This window comes from Chrysemys picta, chromosome 2 (genome assembly GCF_011386835.1).
Source record: "Chrysemys picta bellii isolate R12L10 chromosome 2, ASM1138683v2, whole genome shotgun sequence".
NCBI lineage: Eukaryota > Metazoa > Chordata > Testudines > Emydidae > Chrysemys > Chrysemys picta.
The window spans coordinates 104,006,317-104,021,177 of record NC_088792.1 but is presented as its reverse complement, the minus strand read 5'-3'; positions in this window follow the sequence as shown (position 1 = coordinate 104,021,177).

Sequence of the window (14,861 nt, the reverse complement as noted above, 5' to 3'; positions counted from 1 at the left end):
AGTGACCCCCACATTTTAAAGTGCATGGAATGTATTTAATCTATGACAGAAGGAGGAAGGGCTGAGTTGACCTTGCTGGGATTTGAACTTGCAGTTCCGAGGAGTCTAGGTATAGCAAACCTAATCTTAGAGCACTAAATCACCCCTTGTTAGCTGTATTAATAATTGCACTATAAATAGAGAACTAGGAGATGCCATTTAGGAATAACAATCTGTCAGTATATGGGGCAAGCTGCTTGGTTTAAGTTATGTGCCCCACAGGAATTGAAAGAGAACTTGAGAAATGGAGGCACACAATCACATGGCTTGCACAAGTAAACATCCTGAAAATAAGCAGTTTGTTCAGAATAAGCTATTTATTTCATAGACTCCCAGTGGAGGTTCCTGACAAGAACATTTAGAGAACTGAACAAAAGCTGTTTTGAGACATTTGTGGCTGGGCAAAAATCCCAGAGTAAAGCCCTCAGTTCTTAACAAACATAGGAGAAAGTAGACCAGCCCTTACCTCATTTTGAATATTAGTAGTTAGTTTTTCAAACCAGAGGTGTTGTGGCTTGGTGAAAGAACCAGCTAGGTCGTTACTGTACCTTGGAGAGCTGGAAAGTCAATTCCTTATATAGTGCAGTGCAGAGAGTGATGTCCCGACATAGCATTGGCGTGTTTTTACTGCCGTGCTGTGACACACTGGGACACAACATTGTTGCTTGTTTCAGCAGGGCTATGATGCAAACATCACTGTGTAATGCTAGGCAGTTGAGGCTCTGAGTATTATTTTGTGGCTCTGAGTAATTTTGCATCACTTCATTCTATGGGTACATCTACATGGAGCCGCAGGATGGGACGAGGAGGACACAGCATGGGCTAGCAAGCCACATTCATACCCAGGCCTGTGTCCCACTTGGACTACTTGCACTGAAGCCTAGGCTGTGCTGTTTTCGCTATTAATGTTACCCATACTAGTTGGATTCAAGCTAGCTCAGGTAAGCCAGCTTGCGCACAGCTTTTGCTGTGTATACATACCTTATGCAGCCCTTTACTGATTTCTTATTGTATATCAGAGCAAGTTGAAATTTTTCATCCTTGCCTCAAGCCCCTGTATAACTCTGTCCTGTACCTGCGTCTTTTTCCATACTGCCCCCTAGGCATAGAACTCCATTTCACAAAACCATTTCCCTTTGCTTTATTCCAATTCCTCTTTCAGGACCCATCTTTTCTGGAATGCCCACAAGAAGGGAGTTTTTCGGTAATTTCGGTGCTGATTTGCAGGCGAGTATTGCTATTGGTTAATCTGCCGATTTGTCTCTTTTGAGGGAAATGGAAGCAGGGGTTTGTGCTCGGAGTAGGGCCACCGTGATCTTTCTCACGCCAGAGGGGGGTGGTTTAGATTGGCATCTAAACTTCACATGTTGAACTCGCCTCTAACTTTGGTCCTGATGCAGCTATAACAAAAATACCTATTTCTTATATAATGCTTTTTATCAAAATCTCTCAACATGCCTCACAGTCTTTAATGTATTTATCCTCACGACATCCCTGTGGGGCAGGAAAGCATTAGCCCCATTTTATAGGGACTTAGCAGTTAAGGCTCAGATTTTTAAAGCAACTTAAATGTGGCCACACTCAGCCTCTCACCTCCTAACAGATTTAGGAACCTAAATCTCCTTTTCCAAAGAGATTTAGACACTTAGGAGTCTGAATTCCATTGCCAGTCTATGGGCTTTTGAGTCCTAAGTGCCTAAATCCCTTAGGTTCCTAAATCAGTTAGGTATTGTTATGCTGAGAACAGCAATGCCTAAAAAACAGGTTTAAGTGACTTAGGAAGCTTTAGGTAAAGCAGAGAATTGAATCCACCTTTGTTAAGTGCTAGGATAGTGTCCAAACCACTGGACCATCCCTCATCTACTAGAAAGTACTAAGTCAGGTTCTTCGACTGTTATGCAGGAGGTGAGACCCCCTAGAATGGTCCCTTCACTATTGCTCATGCTACCATTCTGCTGGCCTTTGGTGCAAAGGTTCCAGATCCCATGGAGAACAAAATCTTCCATGCAGTGGAAAAAAAAGACTCTTGCTTTCATGCCTTCCTCCTCTCCAATTCCCCATTGCCAGCTTCACCGTCTGTCTGTGGTGTGATGTCAGTGGACACTCTTCAGTTTGGAGAGATGAAAATGAGGCTGGGAAGAGGGTGGGCTTGATGGAGAACATAGCATGAACGCACACAATGCAATGACAGCTAGCATAGAAATAGAATGGATGGGAGAGGCAAGAACAAGAGCAAATATACAGCAGAAAAAACTGAGTTAGCTGGCAGGAACGGGATGGGGGGAAGAAGACAGAAGAAATAAAGTAAATGATGAAAGAAGTAAAACTACATTTTTAAGCTCACGGGCCTAGGTGATTTAGAATCCTGTCCCATTTTTCAAAAGTAATTTAGATAGGTATTTAGGTGCCTAAAGATGCTAGTTGGATTTTTCAGAGGTGCCTGCCTGTAGATTTAGGTGCCCTAAAAATCATGACCCTGAGTGATGTTTTTTTTTTTTTTAAAATAGGACTGATTTAGAATCACAAATTTCAACGAGACCATTGTGATCATCTGACTTCCAGTATTACACAGGCCAAAGAGCTTCCCCAAACTCATAAGGCACCTAGAAGTAGGTATTTAGGCACTGTTGTGTTCAGTGTCACAATGTCTAACAGATTTAGGAACCTAAGACTCATTGTTGCTAAGGATTTAGGCACTTAGGAGCCTAAGTCCAATTCACTGTTGTCTCCTAGGCACCTAAATTTCATTTGACAATGATACAGGCTCCTAAAACAGCTAGCCATTAAAGAGCTGGGGGGGGGGGGGGGGCTTCGGCTTCTTTTGAAATGTTTAACTCATAGTCAGTCAATAGTTGCATGGCACTGTTACCCTTAAATAGCCACAAATAACCTTTTTTTAAAAATAACATAAAGGTGATGGTCCTGCTTCTGGTGGCCTATCGTCTATTGAGGAATAGTGTTGACCCTTTCATGCCAAAGGTGAAATCAATAGGTTTTGTAGATGCTCAGCAACCTTGGGGAGAACCCCTCCACCCCGTAGTTAGGTGCCAAAATATGGCTTCAGGGTGAAAATTTCAAAGACTTAAATGGAGTCTGAAAATCATTGGGAGCTGGGTGCCTATCGGCCCTTTGTACTCTTGAACATCTTCTCTTTAATTGCCTTTAACTTTAGGCATCCATTTTGGCCTAGGTTCCCCCACATCCCTACATAGTCAAGGAGTAAAGGTTAGCATCCTGCTAGCAGAACCTTTTCTGGATTGATATGCTGCCAGTACTGGCATAAACAAAGCATTGAAGAGCACATAGGTGAGATATATTGCATAGACAGAGCTATGTGGGGGAGGTAAAAATTCATGTACAAGCTCAGAAATGAGTATTTTATTACCACCTACACCCCAATGGCCCAATATGCTCCTCAAATATATAACTTCACTAGGAGCCCCACTTGTGTCTGCAAGAGGAGAATTGGGTCTTATGTCTTTAAAGATTTTTTTAATGCCTTCAAATGTTTTCAGTGGATCATGGGATAAAATCACTATGGCACTTTTTAATTTATTAAAAGGGGATTGTAATACATAGGTGGTTGTTTTTAAAATGTCCCAGGGAATGCCAATCAAGGGAAAATATTTATTTTGCCCTATGAGCTGGCTACTTAGTGTTTGACCTCTTTTGTCTAATTACCTTGCTGATAATGACCTAGGCACCATTTGATAGTTGTACAGGTCATTAACCTTCTGAAAATCAATACATCATCCGCTTTATAGTGATGTCAATGATTCCTCTGCATGAACTCCATCTCACTCATACATTGTGCCCATCCATTTCTGTCATAGCTTCATGCCACATAGTGCTCTGTCTTCACATTGTTTGTGTGTTACTTGACCTCCTATACAATTTCTACATGGTTCTACAGAGTTGAAGTCAACCCTAGTTAATGTTCAACAGGAATCCTTCCTCTGTACTTGCTGTGTATTTTCTGATGTGACTGCTCCCTTCTAATTCTGTTGGCAGTGTTGCTAAGCAGCACAGGATATTATTGCCAAAGTTCAATGAACATACATAGTAACTATAGAGTTTGAGGGGAAAACAGTCAGTGATGCTTCCAAAACCTTTGGCAACAATACGAGTGCAGTTTGACCAATGCCAAAGAAATGTCTAAACTCCAACTCTCTCAGTGACCAGTAAGTGATGGATTTTCATTACTTTGTTCCAGCTACTAATAAACAAAAAAGTTTGTGTCACATTTGAGTGGTCGGACTGTAACCTAGATCTAAAATGCACTAAATTGTTGAAAAGATGCAGGAATTACTGGGTGAAATTCTATGGGCTGTAAAAACAACGAGGAGTCCTTGTGGCACCTTAGAGACTAAGACATTTATTTGGGCAGAAGCTTTTGTGGGCTAGAACCCACTTCATCAGATAAATGAAGTGAAAAATACAGGACAGTTGACAAGGTGTGAGTAACAGTAGGGAGAAATAAGTATTGGGGAAGTTAAATTTAGGTTTTGTAATGACCCAACCACTCCCAGTCTTTATTCAGGCCTAATCTGATGGTATCCAGTTTGCAAATTAATTCCAGTTCTGCAGCTTCACGTTGGAGTCTGTTTTAGAAGTTTTTTTGTTGAAGAATTGCCACTTTTAGGTCTGTTATTGAGTAACCAGAGAGATTGAAGTGTTCTCCTACTGATTTTTGAATGTTATGATTCCTGATGTCAGATTTGTGTCCATTTATTCTTTTGCATAGAGACTGTCTGGTTTAGCCAATGTACATGGCAGAGAGGCATTGCTGGCACATGATGGCATATATCACATTGGTAGATGTGCAGGTGAATGAGCCCCGGATGGTGTGGCTGATGTGGTTAGGTCCTATGATGGTGTCCCTTGAATAGATATGTGGACAGAGTTGGCACGGGGTTTGTAGCAGGGTTTGGTTCCTGGGTTGGTGTTTTTGTTGTGTGGTGTGTAGTTGCTGGTGAGTATTTGCTTCAGGTTGGGGGGCTGTCTGTAGGCGAGGACTGGCCTGACTCCCAAGGTCTCTGAGAATGAGGGATCATCTTTCAGGATAGGTTGTAGATCCTTGATGATGCGCTGGAGAGGTTTTAGCTGGGGGCTGTAGGTGATGGCTAGTGGCATTCTGTTACTTTCTTTGCTTGGTCTGTCTTTTAGTAGGTGACGTCTTGGTACCCTTCTGGCTTTGTCAATCTGTTTTTTCACTTCACCAGGTGGGTATTGCAGTTTTAAGAATGCTTGATAGAGCTTCTGTAGGCGTTTGTCTCTGTCTGAGGGATCGGAGCAAATGTGGTTGTATCTTAGAGCTTGGCTGTAGACAATGGATCATGTGATGTGGTCTGGATGAAAGCTGGAAACATGTAGGTAAGTATAGCAGTCAATAGGTTTCTGGTATAGGATGGTGTTTATGTGACCATCACTTATTAGCACTGTAGTGTCTAGGAAGTGGACTTCTTGTGTGGACTGGTCCAGGCTGAGGTTGATGGTATGGTGGAAATCGTTGAAATCTTGGTGGAATTCCTCAAGGGCCTCCTTCCCATGGGTCCAGATGATGAAGATGTCATCAGTGTAGCGCAAGTAGAGTAGGGATGTAAGGGGAAGAGATCTGAGGAAGCGTTATTCTAAGTCAGCCATAAAAATGTTGGCATACTGAGGGGCCATGCAAGTACCCATAGCAGTTCCGCTGACTTGAAGGTATAAATTATTTCCAAATGTGAAATAGTTATGGTTGAGGACAAAGTCACAAAGTTCAGCCACCAGGTTTGCCGTGACATTATCGGGGATACTGTTCCTGACAGCTTGTAGTCCATCTTTGTGTGGAATGTTGGTGTAGAGAGCTTCTACATCCATAGTGGCTAGGATAGTGTTTTCTGGAAGATGACCAAAAGATTGTAGTTTCCTCAGGAAGTCAGTGGTGTCTTGAAGATAGCTGGGAGTGCTGGTAGCGTAGGGCCTGAGGAGAGAGCCTACATAGCCAGAAAATCCTGCAGTCAAGGTGCCAATGCCTGAGATGACGGGGCGTCCAGGATTCCCAGGTTTATGGACTCCATCGTAAAGCTGCAGAACTGGCAATAATTTGCAAACTGGATATCATCAGATTAGGCCTGAATAAAGACTGGGAGTGATTGGGTCATTACAAAACCTAAACTTAACTTCCCCAATACTTATTTCTCCCTACTGTTACTCACACCTTCTTGTCACTCTCTTACCACTTCAAAAGTTATTTTTCCTCCCTTGGTATCCTGCTGTTAATTGCTTTATCTCACTAGACTGACCTCACACTTGGTAAAGCAACCCCTTTCATTATTTATACCTGCTCCTATATTTTTCACTTCATTTATCCAATGAAGTGGTTCTAGCCCAGAAAACCTATGCCCAAATAAATTTGATAGCAAAAACAATGAGGAGTCCTTGTGGCACCTGATACAGACTAACACAGCTACCAATCTGAAACCTGTCTCTATGGTCTGTGTTATGTAGGAGATCAGACTACATCGTCGTAACAGTACCTTCTGGCCTTACATTCTATGGGCAAGAACCTCAGCTGGTGTAAAATGCTGTAAGTGCAATGAAGGCATTGGCTTTACACTGATAAACAACAGCTGAGGATCCGTATCTGTTGTAGTTTAACAACACTTGTATGACATGTCAATTGGTAGAACCGTACCAACTGTTTCTATTGATGCATCCACTGGTATATTCAGCCCATGTCTAGCAAAGAACAAATGTAAAGTAGACACCTACACTATTCAGTCAATATTCATCCTAAATATATAGCAAACTATAATAATATTGGGCCAAATTCTGGCTTCAGCCATGAGAACAGCATAAACCGGTTTCAAACAATGGGCTCAAGTGATGCCTTGTTAATGTAAGCACATATTCTGACTGTTCTTGGCCTCATATACAGTAAACCTATGCACATTACTACTGCTGCCAGCAGCAGGAATAATCTGCATGGGACTGGGTGTGTAGGATCAGGTCAGGACTCATATGCACCAAACCGTGTGAGCCAGGCTCCCTAAGTCCCATCCTCAAGTATACCCTGCACAACTCCATGGGCCTGATAGGGAGCCAGAATCACAGTGACAGTTTTTGACATGTGCTTCCCTTTCCAGCTGTGGCATTTTGGGTATGTGTGTGTGGGCAGCCCCAGCCAGCATATAGGCCATGATTAGTATGTGTATAACTGTTCCAGTCCATTATGCGACAGCACATCATGTTCCACCATCAGCAATGGGAACCCAATTGACCTACTGATTCAAGAAATGGCTGCAGAACTCTGGATAAAACCGGCATGCTTTGACATAGGTATAACCCAGTGACAACCAACCAATAATGCCCAGCCAATGCACAGAATGTTCTCTTTTATTTTAAAGGTATAAAACTATTTCATAACAGCAAGAAGTGTTATTCCACTCCTTGGGTGGTTTGGCCTTCTTGTCCCAGAATATCACTTGAGGCTATGAACCAATTGCAATGTAGCACACTGCCTGTAGTACTTCATTACTTAAGCAATACAAAAATCTCAGAGCGTGTGATTATGCTACTGACCCAGCTCAGCTGTGTAGGGGGGCACAAGAGGAAACAAACTGTTCCCGAGGTTCAAGGTACTTGAGCAAGGTCATTAATCAGCACAGATGCATGAGCTAAAGTGTCTCACTGAGATTGTTTAGAGAAACACTGTGAAAGTTACAAATTTTAATATTAAAAAAAAATGGCATTAAGTACTTATGTGGAAAAGAATTCCAACCACAAAAGGCCAGCTCTTTAGCTAGTGTAACTCAGCATATCTCCAGCTATATGCATCCGAAGAAGTGGGCTGTAGTCCACGAAAGCTTATGCTCTAATAAATTTGTTAGTCTCTAAGGTGCCACAAGTCCTCCTGTTCTTCTTTTTGCGGATACAGACTAACACGGCTGCTACTCTGAAACCTTTCATATCTCCATTGACATCAGTGGAGCTCCACTGATTTACACCAGGTGACAATCTGCTCCATAGAAAAAATGAATGAAAATAAATGGTTATTTAAGGTCTGATACTACACCTCTCACTTATACCAGGGTAAATCAGACGTAACTTCATTACATTCAGTGTCGTTGTGATCACTGTGCAGCATAAGCTGTGTTCTTTAAGTAACAAGCTAGTGTGTCTGGGAACTACAGTCCAGCATGCTGAATAAAGAATCCTTCACATGAATCCTGACTGGTTTCCATCACAAGGGGACTCCACACTTCAAGTCTCTCCAAGGTACCTCTGAGATCACCTTTTCTGCAATGCTAAGCTCTGACTACAGAACCCATTTCCCAAAGCAGAGTGGACTGACCAAGACACTCTCAGCTTTCAGATCAAAATGCAAAACCTGCTTCTTTGCTATACCTTTCCCCCATCATACACTAGGAAGACAGAAGAGAATAGTGTTTCATTATCTATCTCTGGCTGCCCATGCCTTGGGCTGAGCCCCACCTGCCCCCATTGAACATATGTGAGAATTGTTTGTATATATCGGAGGGCAGCATCTAGGCCTCATTTTGAGTGAATGCAGCATGAATTTTCCTCAAAGCAGTGTAAATTCTTTATGCTTATCTTCTCAATAGCTTCAGACTTTCCCTCTAGGGGATGATCAATGCTCCATCACAGTCAATGGAAAGACCCAACTGCTTTCAATGGGCTTTGGAACAGGCCATTAATGAATAAAGCTTTCTGGTAGTACCCAGCACTTTTTCACACCATGAACATAGCATCAAGGCTTTGTCTTCACACTTTTTAAGCACTGCCACCACCTCCTGTGAACACTCTTATTTCAGATTAAAAGGCTGCCCTATTCTGGGCCTTAAATCTCTAAGGGACTGATTTAAGCACAATCAATGTAAGCTACAGTTTAAGAACATCCACACAGGGGTTTTGTGCTAATGTGACTAAATCTGGTTTTAAACCAGTTCTGTTTAACCCAGTGCAGCTTTGTGTGTGGACCAGGCCACTGTCTTCATGCAGCATTCACTTAGCACAGACTTCCTTTGGGATCTGCCATATACAGCAGCTGCTCTACCCATTCTGAACATTGTATGGATCCCTAAATACATGTTACTTGCAGGGAAGGACTGCTGTTAGGGTGGCAGCATATGATCTAGCTGCCATTTCCCTTCTACTCTTCTCCCTGGATGCACGGTGCCAGTATTTGAACTTCCCTTTGCATAGCTCAATAAATGGGAGCATATGGCCTGGGCTAGCTCCGGTTGTAGTAAATGCAAAGACTCCCATTGACTAAAATGGGAGACGGATTGGGCCCCTAGGATTTTGTAGTCCAAGGCAATCCGGAATGTACAGTGACAATTCTAGATTTGAGTTCTTAGAATGCAAATGTAAAAGCAGCGCTGTGAGCCCTCTGAAGCACAGTTTAGTGTGGTGAATGTATAGAACGTAGTAAAAGAAACAGCAGCTGTTTACTCAAGCAGATTTTTCCTTTATTTTTTTTTAGTTAGATTTCAGAAATTATAATAGTGCAAACACTCAGTATAAAAGTTGCAATAAGAAATGTACATTCACATTTACCATTTCAGCCCATTCACTTTTTAACATAAAAATAGGACAAATATTCAATTGCTCTTCTCAAATTTAACAATGCTGAAAAAGAGTGGAAGATACTCTACTGTATTCTATTTACATAAAAATAGACCCGTATTTATGCAAATCTAACATTAGATGTTACCCAGTGTTGTTACTGTATTAATATTTTATATATATATAGTATATGTGTATGTGTGTGTGTGTATAATATTTCTTTAAAGCATCAGTGGGCTACAGTAGCTGGAAAACAATGACGTCTTGGCCCATTAGTCCATTCCTCAAAGCTATGAATATCCATGTTGTTTTACCTAGAGATGTTCTATTACAACACAATGAGCCTCATTCTATTCCCATAGAAGTCAATGGCAAAAACCCCTTTGGGGAGCAGACCCTTAATATAAAACCTGACACAAATCCCATTGAAGTTCATGCTTCCATTGATTGCAGTGGATTTTGGATGAGGCTGACAGAATCTTCTGGTGTCTCTTATACCAATACAACTGAGGAAAATGTCTGATTGGCTTCCCATAATTAAGGATGGAATTACATTATATGTGGTGATAATGAACTCAAATACTTTCATTAAAGTATGCAAGTTAGTTTGGAAGCCACATCGAATTTACTGCAATCATCTGTGGTACAGGTAAAACAGCAGATAAGATTACTGTAACATGGTCTTCTTACTTAATGGCTGGATTCAAGATAGCTCACAATAAAGTATAATAAATGAAGTTTTAATCCCAAAATTGCAGAGTTCAAAATCAATCTTTGCTTTGATTTTTGGAGGAAAATATCCCTATAACACTCAGACTAAATGATCATTTCTGAAATTGCTTTACATATGTTATGTATTTTCAGCAGAAGAAAAAAAAATCAAGTTGCTTACACTATATCATTTGGGCCACGTTACTGCTTTCCTAATTCTCTCTAATAATATACACACTGTGTACAAGCCACATCAAAGCATGTATTATCATATATATCTTAATACACAAAGCAGAATTATGTTACCCTCTGAAGTGTGTGTGTGTGTGTGTGTGTGTGTATCTGGCTCTTTCTCTTCTTAGCATCACTCTATTTGTGGATAGGAGTTTAAATGTCTTTGGGATACTTTCAAGCATTCCATGAGGCTACAATGGATAGTATGGCTGGCTGTCATCTGACGACAGACAAGTTTTGATTGTGAAACATACGCTCAATTTTTGCTATCTACCTGCTTGGTGCGGGACAGTTTGTGGTAGAAAGCAGAGACACAGGAGTCAGAAAGCAGGGATAGTGCATCACATCTACCCTTTTCTATTCAGCCATTTATAATTGTTTGTTTGCTATCTTGTGAGGTGAAATCAAGCCCATGGAGAGGCTAGCACAAAGACTCACCAACACTTGAAAGTGCAGTAGGCCAAGGCACGCTCTGGAACTTCAGCAAGCTGTAACAGTGTCCACACTGGACGTTACATGGCAAGCTGCTGCTCTGGAGATTCACACACTCGCTTGCCAGGGAATTACTTGCCATGTAGACAAGCCCTTAGTCCTACTTGAGAACCACATAGGGGGTGGATAGTTGTTGCGTGAAATCTCGGCCCCACTGAAGTCAATGGGAGGCTTGCCATTGATGTTAATGGGATCAGGCTTTCACCCCTCATGCTGGCTCTCTGCATAGAGCCAAGCTCACTCTTTAAACACACATCTAGGACACTTTAAAAGACCCAGGGAACATACAGAGGATTTCTCAGAGGAGAAACGTAAGTTAAAACAAGGCATATTAAACTTTGTGGGCCAGATCCTGCCGAATTTGGCTGTGTTTTGTGCTAAACACCCAATCTTCCCAACGGCCCAGTTAGTAGGAGATGGGGACAACCCATAATGTCAAATTATGTTTAACTCAGATTGCATTTTTGCTTTACAGTTCAAATCAGGGGGTGAAATCCTGTCCCCACTGAGGTCAATCCATAGACTTCCACAGAGCCCAGATTTAACTGAGGGTCTTTAATCATGCTGTTGAAATTAATAAATAACAATATAGAATGGATATGTTTTAATAAAAGGAAAGTTGAAAATTAAAAAATACATGTAGGCTGCCATATATTAAAAATGCTTTAGAGTAAGGGAAATGCAGCAAAGGAGTGTACCGATACATGTTAACAACAATGCCATACGAGAGAGTCAAGCAACTACTGTGCTTCTGAAAAGGACAATCTTTCTATAAATGGGAACAGACACGGCAACAAAGCTTACTCATGTCAATAGCCTCATTAACTTTAATGGGACTATTTGTGTGAGTAAAATGAGCAGAATTTGGCCCATAGTGTTATGCAATAAGTACACTTGTTCATACTTAAACCAACAATTCTTTCCAGATAATGGAGGAAAAAATATGTACAACATTGTGATGGGGTTTACAGACCTGATACTAAGGCTAAGGGAGTGAAGGAGCAGTATTGGGCCAAGAAGGCCCTGACCCTCAGCAGCTGCAGAGCATGCTCCAAATGGAGGATCTACTTAAAAGGGGACTTGGACAGTCAAGTAGTGAAGGAGAAACAGACTGTCTGGACCTTTTGGGACACAGGGATCTACAGGGGAAGGATCTGGAGTGTGAGTAAGACCTGACTGGGAGAATAGAGGCCTGACCTCCCCTTCACCCTGACCAGGGAAAAATGGGGATGCACCAGCTGATTATCTGAATTGTTGACACTGTGTAAAGAACACCCTTCTGAGAGGGAAGCAGAATGTTGGGACTATGCCCCAAAGCAAAGAGAGAATCAGGGAGGTATGAAGGGGCCCAGGGGAGGCTGGTCTGGTGAATCAGCTAAGAGGGGGCTGAGACTCTTTCTCCCCTCTTTCCCCTGGGGTCCTGGACTGGGAGCTGGTGGAGCAGAAGGGCCTGGGTCCCCTTACCCTTCCCTCCTCCTCTGTCTGATTGCAAGAACCCCAGGAGCACCACGCTGACTGTAACTTGGCTGCTGGGCCCTCAGACTGCCTGGCAAGGCCATTCCAAGGCTCTGAGAGACTGTTGAGCTGTGGCCTGCCCACTAGGCCCGCTGGCCCCCAGTGAAGCCTGCTACAAACATTGAAAGAAAATCACTTGCAATATAAAATACATTGTACAAACTCAAAATGTTAAGGGCATGTTCACATGAACGTGAAAGCAGGCCAAAGATCTGTAAATCTGCAACATTAAAAAACAAGTTGTTATAACACCTGTACTACTAACTCCTGTTAAAAATTTTTGTGCATGAAAAAGTATGTACACACACATACATTGCTGTAAGACATAATACTTACGGCCAAATTCTGGTATAAGCAAAATGATCCCCCCAAATGAATATTTATTGTATTAATATGCACCTGTGTTCTGGCTGATAACAGCTTCACACCTTGTTCCCAAATGGAGGCATAAATCTGTGCAAGTGTATGTGCATATGACCATTGCTGGATCAAAGGTGTAAATGCATCAACAAGTGAATCACACTTCCTGACTGCAGTACAGATTACACCTTGGTATGCATCCGAAGAAGTGGGCTGTAGTCCACGAAAGCTTATGCTCTAATAAATTTGTTAGTCTCTAAGGTGCCACAAGTACTCCTGTTCTTTTTACCTTGGTAGTTGTCACAGAAAGATTGTAGAATGTCTTCTCTCAAAGGCCATATGGGGGCAGAATAAGGGTTGTTGCTACAGGATTTCTAGCTTGCTAGGTAAAATTTGTTCCCAAAAGCTGTAATTTTGAAAGGCATATTTTTATTTTTAAATGTTACAGTGCCTTATTTTCAAAATAGCATGCTTAATTTTTGTGTACAATTACACCAATTCTGTGCAACAATTGGTCATTTGCAGCTTATGGAAAAAAACTTATAGAATTTAACAGAAAATTATACCTATCTATAGAATTTCTGAACCACTTGTAGAATTTCATAGAGAATTATGTCCATGCTAGTTGCTATGGAATTCTATAAATTGGTTTAAAGTTCTAAAGAACGGATGTTCTCTATTGAATTCTATTTTTAGAGTAGTTTGTATAGAAGCTTATTGGCTCCATCCCTATTAAGTTCTATAGGACTTTCCTATCTGGTTGCCTACTTGTGAGTTTAACTGCCTGTCTGGATGCACAGATAACTCATTATTTGCATATGCTGAATCCAAATCTGTAAATGCAAATGTTACAAATTTGCAGTGTGTGCGTGCAAATCAGACAGTCAATTTACCGTTACACAGTTTTGAAAATCAGGCTGTAAATGTTCAATGGGTTATCAAAGCAAAAGCAAGAGTTACAACGAGAGAAAGTTTTTATTGGGGCTACTCTTTAAAAACATTAAGTAATTTTATTTAATAGTACACACAATTAACCTTAAATTAATCTACATTTAATCAGAACACGTTGATTTATCACTTGGATTTCCAACTGAAAGTGAAGAAAAAAAAATCTCTAGGTTGTCTAGAGAATAATACAAGTTTTACAATAGCCTAAAATGACTTCAATTTGCTAATTCCAATCTGTCATAACTGCTCCCAGCATCAACACATCTGGGATAAAAGTCATGTGCCAGGCACTTTAGCAGTAAGACACAATGGAGTGTGTAATAGCAGTAATTAATGCACACCTTGGCCTAGTGTACAATGAGAATTTTTAGCAGTTCTAATACCATTGGTCTAGCACAGATACAGTTACATTGGTGCTAATAAATGTGAGAGTGCTACTGTAGATTGGAAATAGGTGTTTTTATCAAGATGTCTGTTCTGTACAATATAGGGCCAGCTCCCCCATTTAGGACCAAAATAACTAGCCAGATTCTCAAAATAGATTAGCATGTTGGATGAATTTAGGAGAATCTGGCCCTTATTTAGCTTTCTAAATGGGAGCTGAACACTTTTTAAAAGCAGGCTCCTTAATGATAAATAACAACAATAATGGTGGCAAACATTCCTGTGTGTGGCCAACACAAGCACTTCCACAACTGATGGCACTGGTGCATTTGTATTTGTGCTAGATCATATTGGGGAGGAAGTGGTAAAAATGCTCTATACAGATACAGCTCTGCGGCCTGACTCTCCATTCTGTTCCACCAGTTTTAAGACGGTGTGACTTCTTTGATTTCAATGGAAGCACAGTGGATAAAACTGGAGTAGTGGAAAGGAGAACCGGTCCCCTAAACCATACGGTAAGGCACAAGCAAAGCCAAGTGCTTCAGCACATCGGCCATGTACATTAATCAGCGCTAAGCCACAATCTGAAATATTGTGATTATAAAACA